Source organism: Cnephaeus nilssonii (assembly GCF_951640355.1).
Source record: "Cnephaeus nilssonii genome assembly, chromosome: X".
In the NCBI taxonomy this organism is placed as follows: Eukaryota; Metazoa; Chordata; class Mammalia; order Chiroptera; family Vespertilionidae; genus Cnephaeus; species Cnephaeus nilssonii.
Window position 1 is genome coordinate 74,715,098 of NC_137071.1, and position 12,697 is coordinate 74,727,794.

Below are 12,697 nucleotides of genomic sequence, written 5' to 3' on the forward strand. Positions count from 1 at the left end.
GCTGGGAGCTGTGCCTTTAAGCTGCGTTCCCATTCGGGGAAACCGACGCCAGCACTCGAGGGTCGGGAGGCTCCGGAGAGGCCCCTCATTCTGCACTTCTCTCTTTCTCCCCTCCTCTTTCCCCCTCCCTCCGCCCCTTCTCCCCTCCCCTCCTCGGCCGTCCTGCCGCCTCTCCGCCATCCGTCACCTCCCCGCCTGCCGCACTCCTGGTGCGAGAGAGCGACCGGCTAGCCACGGCGATGGTGCCGCCCGCGGCGCAGCCATGGAGCCCGCCCGAGGAGTCCGCGCGCGCCGCTGCCAGCCTGCCCGCAGCCTGTCGCCTGCGCGCCAGCTCCCCGCGTCCCAGGCCGGCTGCTGCCGCCCTGCCTACCGCTGCCCGCCCCGCCGCCCGGCGCCACTGAGCCACACACCCGTGCGGAGCTCGGGGACGCGGGCGCCCTAGTCCCGCCGTCGCCGCCGCCGCAGCCGCCGCCGCCGCCGCGCCTCCGAAGAGGAGGAGGAAGAGGAGGCAGAGGAGGAAGGTAAGAGGCGCGCTGCCTTTAGGGGGGCGCGCCCGCAGTCTCAGCCCGGCCAGGGGTGGGTCGCGGCGGGAGCGAACCACCCCGGTCCGGCTCAGGGGCGACAGGCGCTTGGGCGCCCCCGGTAGCAAGGGCCAAGGCAAGGGGCGCCGAACGTCGGGCAGCCCGGAGTTTGGGCGGGTGGAAGCTGAGGCCGGGTGCACGCCGGGCTCCCAGGGAGTCTCCGGCTTGGCGGGCTAGCCATGGCCGTTTGGGTTGCAGGGTGAGAAGGCGAGCGCAGGGGAGTGCAGCGCGATCATTATGGAGCCTTTGTGTGTGCGCCGGGCCGTGGGCACAGTTGGAAGAGCTGGCGAGACGCGAGGCCTGGCTGCTGGGAGGTGGCCACTTAGCCGAGGTGCCTGGAGAAGCCCGAGCCCCGAGCTGCCTGAAGCAGCTGTCTGAAGCATGTGCTTGGTTCCCGGGGCCATGTTCACACACGGACACGAACGCACGCACTCGCACTCACAGTCGCACCATATACCATGCGCTAAGCTACAGTCACCCCCATTCAAATATCACACACACACAGACATACTTGCCCCCTCCCACCAGGATACTAATAAAGCAGTCACCCAACCACATATTGTTAGCTACACGCACCCCCTCCCCAGCGCAGCTAACACACACACACACACACACACACACACACACACACACACACCTCCCCAGCCTGGGGCTTTGGAGCTTGGAGAGCGTGTGTATGAGTGTGTATGTTTTCTCAGAATGCCCCTGAGAAACTACATGACAACTGCACATTACTGCAGATCCAATACCTGCTAACCCATCACGGCCAAACCCCCAACCTAAGCTACAGTGGACACCTTCACCAGGGCTCTTAGACACTCCATTCTGGCAAAAAGCATTCCCAACTCTTGTAGTCCTGCCTGTCCACACCCGAGCTACTGGGCCTCCCCCTCCACATGCACACCCATACACACACACACTGAAACCACAGCAGGGGCAAATGCTTGACACCTTCCCCTAAAAGCAGGTGGCAACCCCACCCTTGCAGCTGCTACCAAAGAGCCCTGGATCACAGTGTAGGCTGAATTCTACCAGACCTGCCCCCTCCTTTTGGCATCTTAGTCCAACTGCAGAGCCCTCTGGGTGGTCTCGGCATCCTGCAGCTCTTACAGAGGGTGGGGCAGTCTCTGGACTCCTGCCCGTTGGAGAAATTGCTATAAGATCAAGGCTCCCTTCCGGGCGCCTTTCTCCGGTTGGAGGGTGGGGGACTCTCTGCTGACTCAGAGAACCCCCGAGTGAGTTTTCCTCGCTGGAAGGCGGGGGTAAAAGGCACATATTTTGGCCTGGAGAGCCCAGGTAGTGTGGCAATTCAAACACCCGGGCTCTCAGCTCAGAGACCATGGCTCTCCCTCCCCTTCCCTGCTTGTCGGGCTCACTGCAGGAGAAGCCCGGGGAACCCAGTTCCCGCTTCCTGGGAGCTGAGAGAGGCTTCCCAGGAAACCTTTGCTATTTCAACTGAGCAAAAGGCTCTCAGCTTTCCCCTGGGAGACCTCAACAAGACTTGCCCATGCCCTAGCAGACATAGCAGCTTCTACCCAATTTTGTGGCTTATTTTTATGTGTAGAGAAGCATTCAACCTCAGCAGTTTGGCATGAAGGTACCCCTGAGGTGAAATAGACATGATGCACGTGTGGTGGGGGAAGTCAGATTTTTTTTGCGGGGGGGGGGGGACAATTGGGTTTGATTGGTTTTAAGTAGAGACCAGGAGGCAGACTGTAGCCCTTGGTAAAGTCGTGACGGAGCGGCTTCCACGTCAGAGCCCCTTCCCTGCAGCCCTCCCAGTAGGCTGCTTCTGGCGCCTCTGGGTCCCCACTCCCACCCTCTTAGTCCTTTAAGGCGGGGGGGGGGGGGGGGGGGGGAGGGGTGGCGGGGGGGGGGAGGGTGAGCTCCTTGCCTGGTCACTTCTGATGATTGAATCCCGATCTGGCCAAAGTGTTAATAGCTGATAATTGTCGACTGCCTACACCTCTCAGGTAATATTTGCATTTTTAAAGGAGGCAAAGGAATGGCTCTGTTGGTGGGGCTTTCAGGCACCTGTGGCCAGACCCTGTCAGGAATCTTTGTGGCATTGTTTACTGTCTATGTTTGGCCCTGAGTTAGGCATGATGTGTGTGTGTGGGAGTGGGGGTGTGGGAAGGTGGGATGTAATTATGGAGGGATTTGTGGCCCCAGAGAGAAGATTTAAATTGGTGAGAGGCAATTGGGAGCCACTGCAGGATTCTGAGAAGGGAGGAGATATGATGCAAGCAGGAAAGAAACACTCTTGCTGCGTGTGGCAAGATCCTCCCCTCTCTCCCACGGAAACCCACCACCACTATTGCCTTGCATGTGTGAACTGATGGCCACCAGAGAGAGAAGGCTGGCCAGGATAGGGTGGTGGGAGCCCCAGGCTCCTGGCACATTTCCAGACTTAGACTGGTGGAGCTGGGGCCTGAAGCCAGCAAGTGCCCCCATAAACACAAGCTAGTGATGCTGTTGGTGCTATGGCTTCGGACCATGGAATGGAGCTTCTGCTCCTCTGGGTGAAGGAGCTGGGGACTCCTAGGAGGCTACAGGTCCCATTTTGAATGAGGCAGGGGACCCCTTCCCTCTGGTGAGTGACGCAGTTCCAGAGTCTTGGGAAGTGAGCTGTGTGGCCTGATTTGGGAATCTGCCACCATCAAGGTCCTTTGGGAGTAATAGTTGAAAAAGTGCAACAGGAAAGCCCTGAGATTGCTGATGACAACAGCAAGTTGGGCAAGGCAAAAGGGTGGTGTGGGGTGAGGCAGCTGCAGTCCTGGGGTGTGGGGGTGAGTACAGAGGGGTGCAGGGTGGTATGTGTGGAGGAGAGGCATTGGTCCAGCACTGACCCCACTGCACTAGTCTGCACTTCAGCCCTTGGAGGAAGCACGGGTGGATGCAGGACAACAGAAGCATTCTGTACCCACCCCACCCCCCATTCTGCAGAAATAATTGGGCTCTGTGGGCCAGCACTAGACAAGGCACCCCGAGAGGCAGCACTAAGGCAATTGAAGAAGGATCTGAAGCCATCACACACACACACACACACACACACACACACACACACACACACACTTAGAGCAAATTGAGGGAAGTAAGGCTTATGTAGACAAGCTTGACTGCTGGATCTCATGCCTTCACAGAGGCCCTAGCAAACACTTCTAGGGCTGGGAAGGTCCCCATCTATTCTAGGTGAAAACCCTTAGCTGGGACAGGTCTCTGGAAGAAAAGCACACTCAAGTTAGCTTCAGCTGTGGGCCAACCTTAAAGCTATTAGCATTCACAACAGAAAACTGTTCTGGATCTTCTCTCAAGGACTTCTGTTTTCCTTCTTAGCATATATTCAGAATGAAAAAAAATATTTTGCAGTATCAGCAGCCAAAACGAAGGATTCACAAAATGGGCTGGACCTTGCAGCTCTGCTGAGAAATGAGGCCTAGGGACCAGGGGGAGGGGAGGGAAGCACACCATCTTCCCTCTTTTTCAGTCCCCACTCAGCTGAGTTGGTAAGGAGAGGGCAGGGATATTGCAGTTCTGTATGATTTCTCACCCACACAGGCAGCATCCCCTTTTCTGAAGGCACCATCCTTCAATGGAATGTGAATGGCCCTGTGGCACACTAGTGCCTACTCCCCTGGGCAGTCAGAAAATGAGCTGGGAAATCACTGTAATCAGTGTGTGTGTGTGTGTGTGTGTGTGTGAGACTGGGGGCAGGGGGTGGAGAGAAAGAGAGGGAGGCAGGAAGAGAGGGAGGGAGAGAGAGAAGAGATCCTGTTACATGTAGGAACCAGTGTGCCTGTTTGTGTTGATAAACATGCAATGAGCAGACTTCTCTATATGCATGCCATAACTAGTGAGTGATCTTTTCAGAGCCTCAATTTCACTTTGGCGTTAGCCACTCTGCTAGCCATCCCTAGCTTATTGAAGAACTCTGCCTGGTTGTACTATTTGGGTCCCTTTACATCCCAGTGACCCCTCCTTTTTTTCTCTGTTTTGCTAGTTGTACCTCCTACCCCTCAAATCCCAGTGTTCTCTGGTTCCTCTTGCTTTTCACCTCCTCTGTTGGAAGGACATGAAGCCCTGTCATGGCTATCCCCTATTACTCCTCTACTGGCCATTCCCACTTCCCTAGCCCAAATTTAATCTTTCTCCTATATTTCAGTCCTATTTTCAGTTACTTGGTGAACATTTCCTCTTGGATAGTCTGCCATCATGTCAGGCTCAGCATTCACAAATTCATCTCATTATCTCTCAAAGATGGCTTGCTCTTCTGACCTCTCTGTTACATAAGACTTCCAATCTTCCAGACTAAAAACCTCAGAACCATTTTTGACTCTCTCCTGGTCCGCCCACCCCCTGCTACCACCTCATATCTACACTGTACTAATCTCCTTCCTTTCCAGGCCACAATACACACAGTTGCCAGATTAATAGTATTAAATATCTTTTATTCATGACACTAATGATCATATTTGAGGGTGATATCTGATTACATGTGGGATAAATTTCAGCCTCCTTAGCCTGAGCATTCAAGGCTCTCCTTGAGTGGGCCTAACACTATGTATTCTTCCAACTTCACTTCCTACTCTTTGTTCACATCATGGATTCTCAAATTTTAATGTGTCTCAAAAATCACTTGGGAGAACTTGTTAAAATACAGATTCATGGGTTCCACCACCCGGGCTCCTGCTTCAGTAGGTCTGGGAACTATAATCAAGGAGCACGCATTTTATCAAGCTCCCTGATGTACTTAGTGTACTTGAGAAACAGCCCAACATGAACCCTCTACACCAGCCAAATTTCTTTCCTCAGGGTCTCCTAAACTTGTCTTTTGTACATTTTTGCATCTGTTCATGACATTCTGCTCACCAGGAATGCTATCTCGTCTCTAAGCTCCTCTCCTACCCAGTAACACTATATCTGTTCTTCAACTCTATATTCAAATTCACCTCTTGCGTCAAGCCTCCTCTGATCATTCTAGACTGAAATGATCTCTCTCCCTCCTCTGAATTCTTTCTGCATTTATTTTCTCAAAAATACATTTGGCAAGTACATTGCTGATTCACCCTATTATTATTGCTTGAATCATTAATTCTTCATATACAAATACAGCTTCTCATATGTGTATGCCTTATCTACATTATAAGTTCAATGAGGGTAAAAGCCTGTTGTTTTTCATTTCCTTTTTATCCCCATAGCACACAATGCCTTATACATAGTAGGTGTTCAATAAGCATTTGTTGGATTGGATTGAATACTTGTCGGTGCATGTTAGAGAGGGATTCTATCACATATCCCCCTGAATATCAGTTCCATAAACATTTATTGCACCTGTTATGTGCAACATTCTGGGCTAGTTGCTGGGGAGAATAGAAACATGAAGGAAGCACCTTGTCTCATCTCAGTCACCTTTGCATTTACAGTGCCTAATGCATATTAGAGATCCTTAATAGATAGTTGTTGAGTAAACAAATTAATGAGTAAGTGAAGGGATGAAGTTCAGACAGGAATTCCTTGAGCAAGGACATAGGGCAGCTGTGTCATAGAAAAATTAGATAGGAATGGAAGATAAAGCAGGAAGGTAGACTGAGGTATAGTGAATGACTTTTTATTTTGTTCCTAATTATGAACATCTCTCAAAAAAAACCCACAGGAAAAATGGTATAGTAATGCCATATGGTAACCCATAATCCACATTAAGTAATTATCAGGACTTTGCCATATTTGCTTTATTTATCCTTTTATCTTTGCTGAAGTATTTTAAAACAAATTTCAAACATCAATCATGTCATTTAACCCTGCTACTTCTCTATGCATCATTTTAAAAATGGACATTTTTCTCATACAACCACAGTACCATTAATACATCTAACAAAAGTAACTAATGCTTTTGTATTTTTCATTACCCAGCCCGTAATCAAATGTCCTAAATTGTCTTAAAATATGTTTTATAGTTGGCTTATTTGAATTAAGATCCAAAAATGCTCCATACATTACATTTGGTCGTTATGTCTCCTAAGGCCCTTTCAACAACATATCAGGTTACTTGTTCTGTGCACTGTCCCACATTCTGGTTTATCTGCTTCCTCTTGTCATTTAGCTTGTTCCACTGTTCCTTGTATCTCTTGTGAGTGGAAGTTAGCTTTAGTCTTGATTAGATTCAGGTTCTTTTTTCTTTTCCCCCACCTTTGGCAAATTGGTTAAAAGGGGGCCATCCTAGAGGTATGAAGACCAGCTACAGAACTGGATGGGGATAGAAAGGAGATAGATGGATAGATTTTGGAGGTAGAAGAAACCCAATTTATCTATTAATTGGATGAATGGGATGAGGAAGGAAGAAGAGTCAAAGATGATTCTGAGGCTTTTAGACTGCATGATGGGGAGAAGATTAATGTCATCTTCTGTGAAGGATGGATTTTTAATGAGAGTAGCAGGAATCATGGTTAGATTAAAAGAGGAACTTTCTCACAGTATTAAGCCATCTACTTTGTTTTTCCAGGTAACACTATCTTTCTCAGAAGTCTGGGCCCTCCAGAAAATTTTCACAAAAGAAATCCTTCCTTTAAATAACTGCCAAGTAATTAAATATCCTGCCCCAGAGCCTTGGGAGGAGGGATAGTATGTATACCAATGGATGGAGAGAAGGTAATGCTGATATCGCCCTTGCAGGTGAGCTACCTATCCCATATAATCATGGGTATCAGAGTCACCAGTCTTTGGTAGAGGGCTGAAGGATGCCAGAGCTTGGGATTTCTGTAGACCCAGTCAATGAGCATAGCTCAAACCCAAGTCCTTCCTTTGGGTCCCCTGAAGTCTCCATCTCACACCCACTTCTCCATCCAATATGGAGCCTGCAGCCTCTTAGGTCAAAGATTGTCCAGCACCCTCTGTATATTAACTGGGCTCTGAGAAATCCCCAAGATTATTTAGCTGCCTCAGTAAGAACTTGCTTTAGCTGTTGAATCAAATCGGGTGAGAATTACTCTCAGCTCCATCCTATGTATCCTCATTCATAAAATCTTCTTTCCATCTACCTTCCCCCAGCTCATCTTTCTTCCTGCTTTCTCTTCTGCTCCTCCCTCTCTGATCTGTCTCTTCCAGGACACTTTTTTTTCCTCTGAGTTAATCAAACACTGGCCCCTGTAGCCCATTGTGTCTCAGATTGATCACTTAAGCAGCATTATTGATCACTGGGAAAGCCTTAGGAGGTGGGAGTGTATTGAAAACTAGAGTTCCAACAGCCCATTGGCTGGCTAGGTCTCTCTGGCAGCCTCAGCTGCTCAACCACCTGGAACATCTTTTGAGAAAGGAGAAGGAACAGACAAAAGATCCTCAGAGGGCTTCCATTCATCTCATTCTTCCTTGGAGTTAAGGCAAAGGAACAGGAGTCTATTGAGCACTCCTGGATCTAGCCCAATACCAATATTATGCTGAGAAGGGGAGAGCAAAGAGTCTGCTCTTTAGAAATTCATAATTTAGCAGAAAAATAATACTTATTCATATGAAACAACTAAGAATAATACAAGTGAAAAACAATTGTATACCACATTATCTATTCTAAACAGTAAGTACTGTGGGAATTCAGGGCACAGAGAAAGCCAGCAGCATGGGCTCGAATGGAAGGAGAAGGCTTTACAGAAGAGGTTGAACTTGAGTTAGATTTTGAATAATGTGTGAGATTGAGATTGTTGACTGACTAGAAAAGAAGTAGGCTTCCAAGGAGGTGGCATAGTTAGGGAAGTGGCCAGAAGTGGAGATGGTCATGGAATGATCAAACAAGAGTGAGAAGGAGGTCTGATTAGAGGAGAGGGGGGTGTGGAGGCGCAGCAGGGGGTTGGGGGAGGTGACTTGCTGGGTAAGGAGTACCTTGATTTGAAAGGCCTTTGATGTTAGCACAAAGGGTTTAGACTTGATGACACCCTGAAGGGCTGTGGGACAATTAATGTGAAGTGTTTCAAGATGGTTAACCATACGATAGGAAACAGACTTGATTGGAATAAGGAGGGATTGAGACCAGTTTGTAAAAATACTACAGCAATCCAAGTGAAAGATAATTAGGATGGTGGCAGTGGGCATAGAAAGTATTGTCATATCTAAAAGGCACTTAAGGCATTGGCCTAGCTGGTAAACCACCAAGTAGACACTCTTTTTTATTTTTTATTTTTGCTCTTCACTTTCTCTTATATCAGTGATTTTTCTTTTCTTCTTTTTTAAAAAAAATCTTTATTGTTTAAAGTATTATATATAGTATTACATATGTCTCCTTTTCCCCCATTGACATCTCCCTGGGCACCCCCCCCCCCAACATATGCCCTCACCCCTCTAATGTCTATGTCCATTGGTTATAAGCATAATGCTTATATGCATGCATACAAGTCCTTTGGTTGATCTCTTACCCCCTCTCCCACCCTTCCCTGCCTTCCCTCTGAAGTTGGATGGTCTATCTGATGCTTCTCTGTCTCTGGATCTATTTTTGTTCATCAGTTTATGTTTTTCACTATATTCCATAAATGAGTGAGATCATGTGATATTTATCTTTCTCCGACTGGCTTATTTCACTTAGCATAATGCTCTCCAGGTCCATCCATGCTGTTGCAAATGGTAAGAGTTCCTTCTTTTTTATAGCAGCATAGTATTCCATTGTGTAGAGGTACCACAGTCTTTTAATCCACTCATCTGCTGATTGGCACATAAGTTATTTCCAAATCTTAGCTAAGGTGAATTGTGCTGCTATGAACATAGGGTGCATATATCCTTTCTGATTGGTGTTTCTGATTTCTTGGGATATAGTCCTAGAAATGGAATTACTGGGTCAAATGGGAGTTCCATTTTTAGTTTTTTGAGGAAACTCCATACTGTTTTCCACAGTGGCTGCAACCAAGTAAATACTCTTGAATTGTTTTTGTCTCACCTTCTCAGCGTCAATACTTATACATTCTTTGCCCCTTACCCTCAGGGCCTTCATGCAGTCAAATTTCACTGGCAGTAAAGTATAATAGGTTAATACCAAGTAAAGTAGATTTGTGCTTGGGGCCTTCAATGCCAGGATCTGAAGGAGTGAAAGATGAGGAATCTGGCTGCCTTATCCAGTTTAGATGGCAGCTGAGCTGCCATTCTGAGTACTATACCCCCCAACAGGGAGGCTTGAGGCAGGGGCTGTCTGTTTCAAGCTCCCAAGGCCTGTGAGACCTGCTGAGAGCAAGGAGACACCTTTCAACTTCCCTGGTAGAATGTTTAAAGCCATGGCAGGTTGCTCAGTGGTTAGAGCATTAGCTCATGCACTGAAAAGTCGAAGGTTTGATTTCTGGTTAAGGGTACGTACCTGGGTTGCAGGTTTAATTCTTAGCCCCGGTGGGGGCGGGGCATGTGGGAGGCAACCAATCAATGTGTCTCACATGAATGTTTCTCTCCCTCTCTTTCTCTCTTCCCCACCCAACACCCCATCCCTGTCTCCCTAGCACTCTCTCTAAAAATCAATGGAAAATAATACCCTTGGGTGGGGATTAACACACACACACACACACACACACACACACACACACACACACACAAGAATCAGTTTAAAAACTCCTCTCAGCACTTGGGACCATCCTAGTGGAGGTCACACCTTTGCCAGGGCATGACAAGAGCTACCACAGCACTTTAATGCCAGCTGGAGCCCAGTTGTTACAGCTGGTAAGAGTCCACAGGTGGGTGGGAGGGTGATGGAAGAGGCCTCTGCCTGCTCATTTACTTTCTCCACCAGCTCTCCCTCCCTGCCCAGCCCACTGAATTTCACCCTGGGAAGGTGTCTGGGCCTATTGCCTCATTCCTGGGTTGGAAGGGAACAGAAAACTACACATAAAGGGATATTTGTGAGATTTACCCCCTTTCTTCTTACTGGTTCTTCTTGAGGGAGGGAATGATGCCTTCTAAAGATGAATGAGTGGAGAATAAATCTTTCTAGTTTGTGGGCTCCCAACCACCAAGGGAGCTCAGCTCTGGGGGTAGGACCACCCAAACAGGCCTCTCTTTCCTTGTGATCCAAGCCTACTGGGAAAACACGAACAGATGGCTAGACTGCTGGATGAACACACACGCTCGCACATACACAGACATACTGCATAATCGTCTGTCGACCAGTAATCTCCAGCATTTCCTTGCTGAAGATTTCTGTTCTGGTTTCCACTTCAGGTTGCTGGTTTGAGGTAGAGGTGATGGTTAGAAGAAGGGTGGCTGAGAAGTGGGCAGGTGTCCCAAGTGGAAGATGCCTGTGGAAGTAGGGGATTGGTAAGAGGAATTGCAAGTGGCTAACTAGGGCAGTTGTCCTATTTACGACCCTTCACATGGAAAAGCCCATTGAAAGCAGAAAGAAGAGGGTATGGTGGCAACAATTGGCTTAAGAGTCAACCAGGTAAGAGTTAAGACCTCTCAGTTTGGAAACCTGCTGCAATCTACACTCACTGTTTCTTTGCCTTTCATCAGTATATTTCCTCCTTCAGTAATTGTTCTCTTTATCTTCCCATTTCTAACCCAGATCAAAACAAGTCAGTTACACATGCTTTTCCAGTTGACACAGGGGTAAACTGAGGTACACAGATTAATTTTTTATGGGATTTGCCTCCAATCCTATATCAAGATGAACAGAAATCTGGATCTTGTGGGACTCACTCACAGGGCTGGTGAGGGTGCTGTGTGTCACACTGCTTCTGTTGCCACCATCAGTGAAATCACAGAGAATGCAGATAGGATGAACAAAGTGAGAGTTGTTCCATATTCATCTTGTCACCTACAGTCAAGCTGTAATCTTTCTAATATGTATGGAAATCACTCACTGATAGAGAAAAAGGAGGGGGAGTTTTAAACAGACCCACCAGCCTGCTGTTGCCACACTGTTTAGAGTCTGTTACCTGCAAAGTCCAAATCAGAATTGGCTGTTAGGTCTGTTTTTTTTCTTTTTTCTTTTGTTCTTTTTCTTCTTCTCTCTGGAGGTTTTCACACTCACTATAAATACAGTTTGTCTTCCTTTGGAATTCTGGGTGATTGCTAGAAATGATAACTCCTGGCCTTTAACCTGAACTCTAGTTCCATTTCATTATTACCTTTAAGAATATTTTCTCTTTGAAGTTTACTATCACTTTAAATTCCGTACAACTAAAACCAAACTCAGGATCTCCTCTCCAACTGATCTGTAGCCCTGAGCCCTTCCTTGAATCTCTATCTCTATTAGTGACACCATGACTCTTTCAATAGCCCAGGGACCGAGCCTTGGAATCAGTCAAGCACCCCCCATCAGTCAACATCATGTCTTGACAGTTCATCTGTCACAAGTGCCTCATGAGTCCATGCCTTCCTGACCATTCCTTCTGCTGCCATCATAACCCCCACTCACATTACCTCATGCCCAGATTACTACAGCAGCCTTCTAACTGGTCTCTCTGCATGCTGCCTCCTCCTCCCCGCCAAGTGATCCTTCAATGCTGTTGCCAAAGGAATCTCCTTCAAACATCTTTCATCATGTCACTTCCCTGCTCAAGAGCCTATAATAGCTCCCTTTTGCTTAGGATATCAAGTAGAAATTCCTCTCCCCAGTACACAAGGCCTGCCTGCCACAACAGCTGAGCCTCTCTGACCTATTTCTTCCTGACCCCCAAGCTCCACTAGTTGCCTTATTCTCCCTGCCCTGTTGTACCCCACTCAAAGCTTGTTCCTCTCTCATCTTCCTGCTATTCCTCCAACCTGCAATGGCCACCTTTTCTCCACCTCTGCAAATTCTTCCATGGCATCGTCTAACAAGCTCAAGTCCAGCCTCTGCAGTGACGCTTTTCCTGGTAATTCTAGTCCTCATCGGTGGCCCTCCTTTTTTCAAATTATAATTTCTTCCTGGATTATGAAAGTAATACTTATACATAGTGAAAAACTTTGAGAATACAGAAAAATATAGAGAAAAGAAAAGTCGCTCACAATCCTCCCTCTTCCAGTTTATAATTCAGACCATTTTCCCAACATTTTAGCATTTGATTACACCATCTCACATTGCCTTGTCTTCTTCTGTATTCACCTTCCTCCTCAGTGAGGGAGTGAGTTCTTGAGGGGCTTCTTTGATCCATGTGTCATACAGAACAGTGCTGGATACA

At 47.6% G+C, this 12,697-nt stretch overlaps 1 protein-coding gene across 4 annotated transcripts in view; it reads left to right on the top strand.

The window, feature by feature from the left end:
- The first annotated feature begins 240 nt into the window (after window positions 1-240).
- The window catches only part of FRMPD3 (FERM and PDZ domain containing 3), a 170,301-nt gene continuing 157,844 nt past the window's right edge, over window positions 241-12,697 (top strand). For 2 of the 4 annotated variants that reach the window (XM_079764399.1, XM_079764401.1), the window contains exon 1: window positions 457-521. The gene's annotated coding sequence lies outside the window, so the exon portion shown is untranslated. Of the gene's footprint in view, window positions 522-12,697 lie in introns of all 4 variants that reach the window. The other 2 variants (XM_079764400.1, XM_079764398.1) reach the window with 2 other exon arrangements.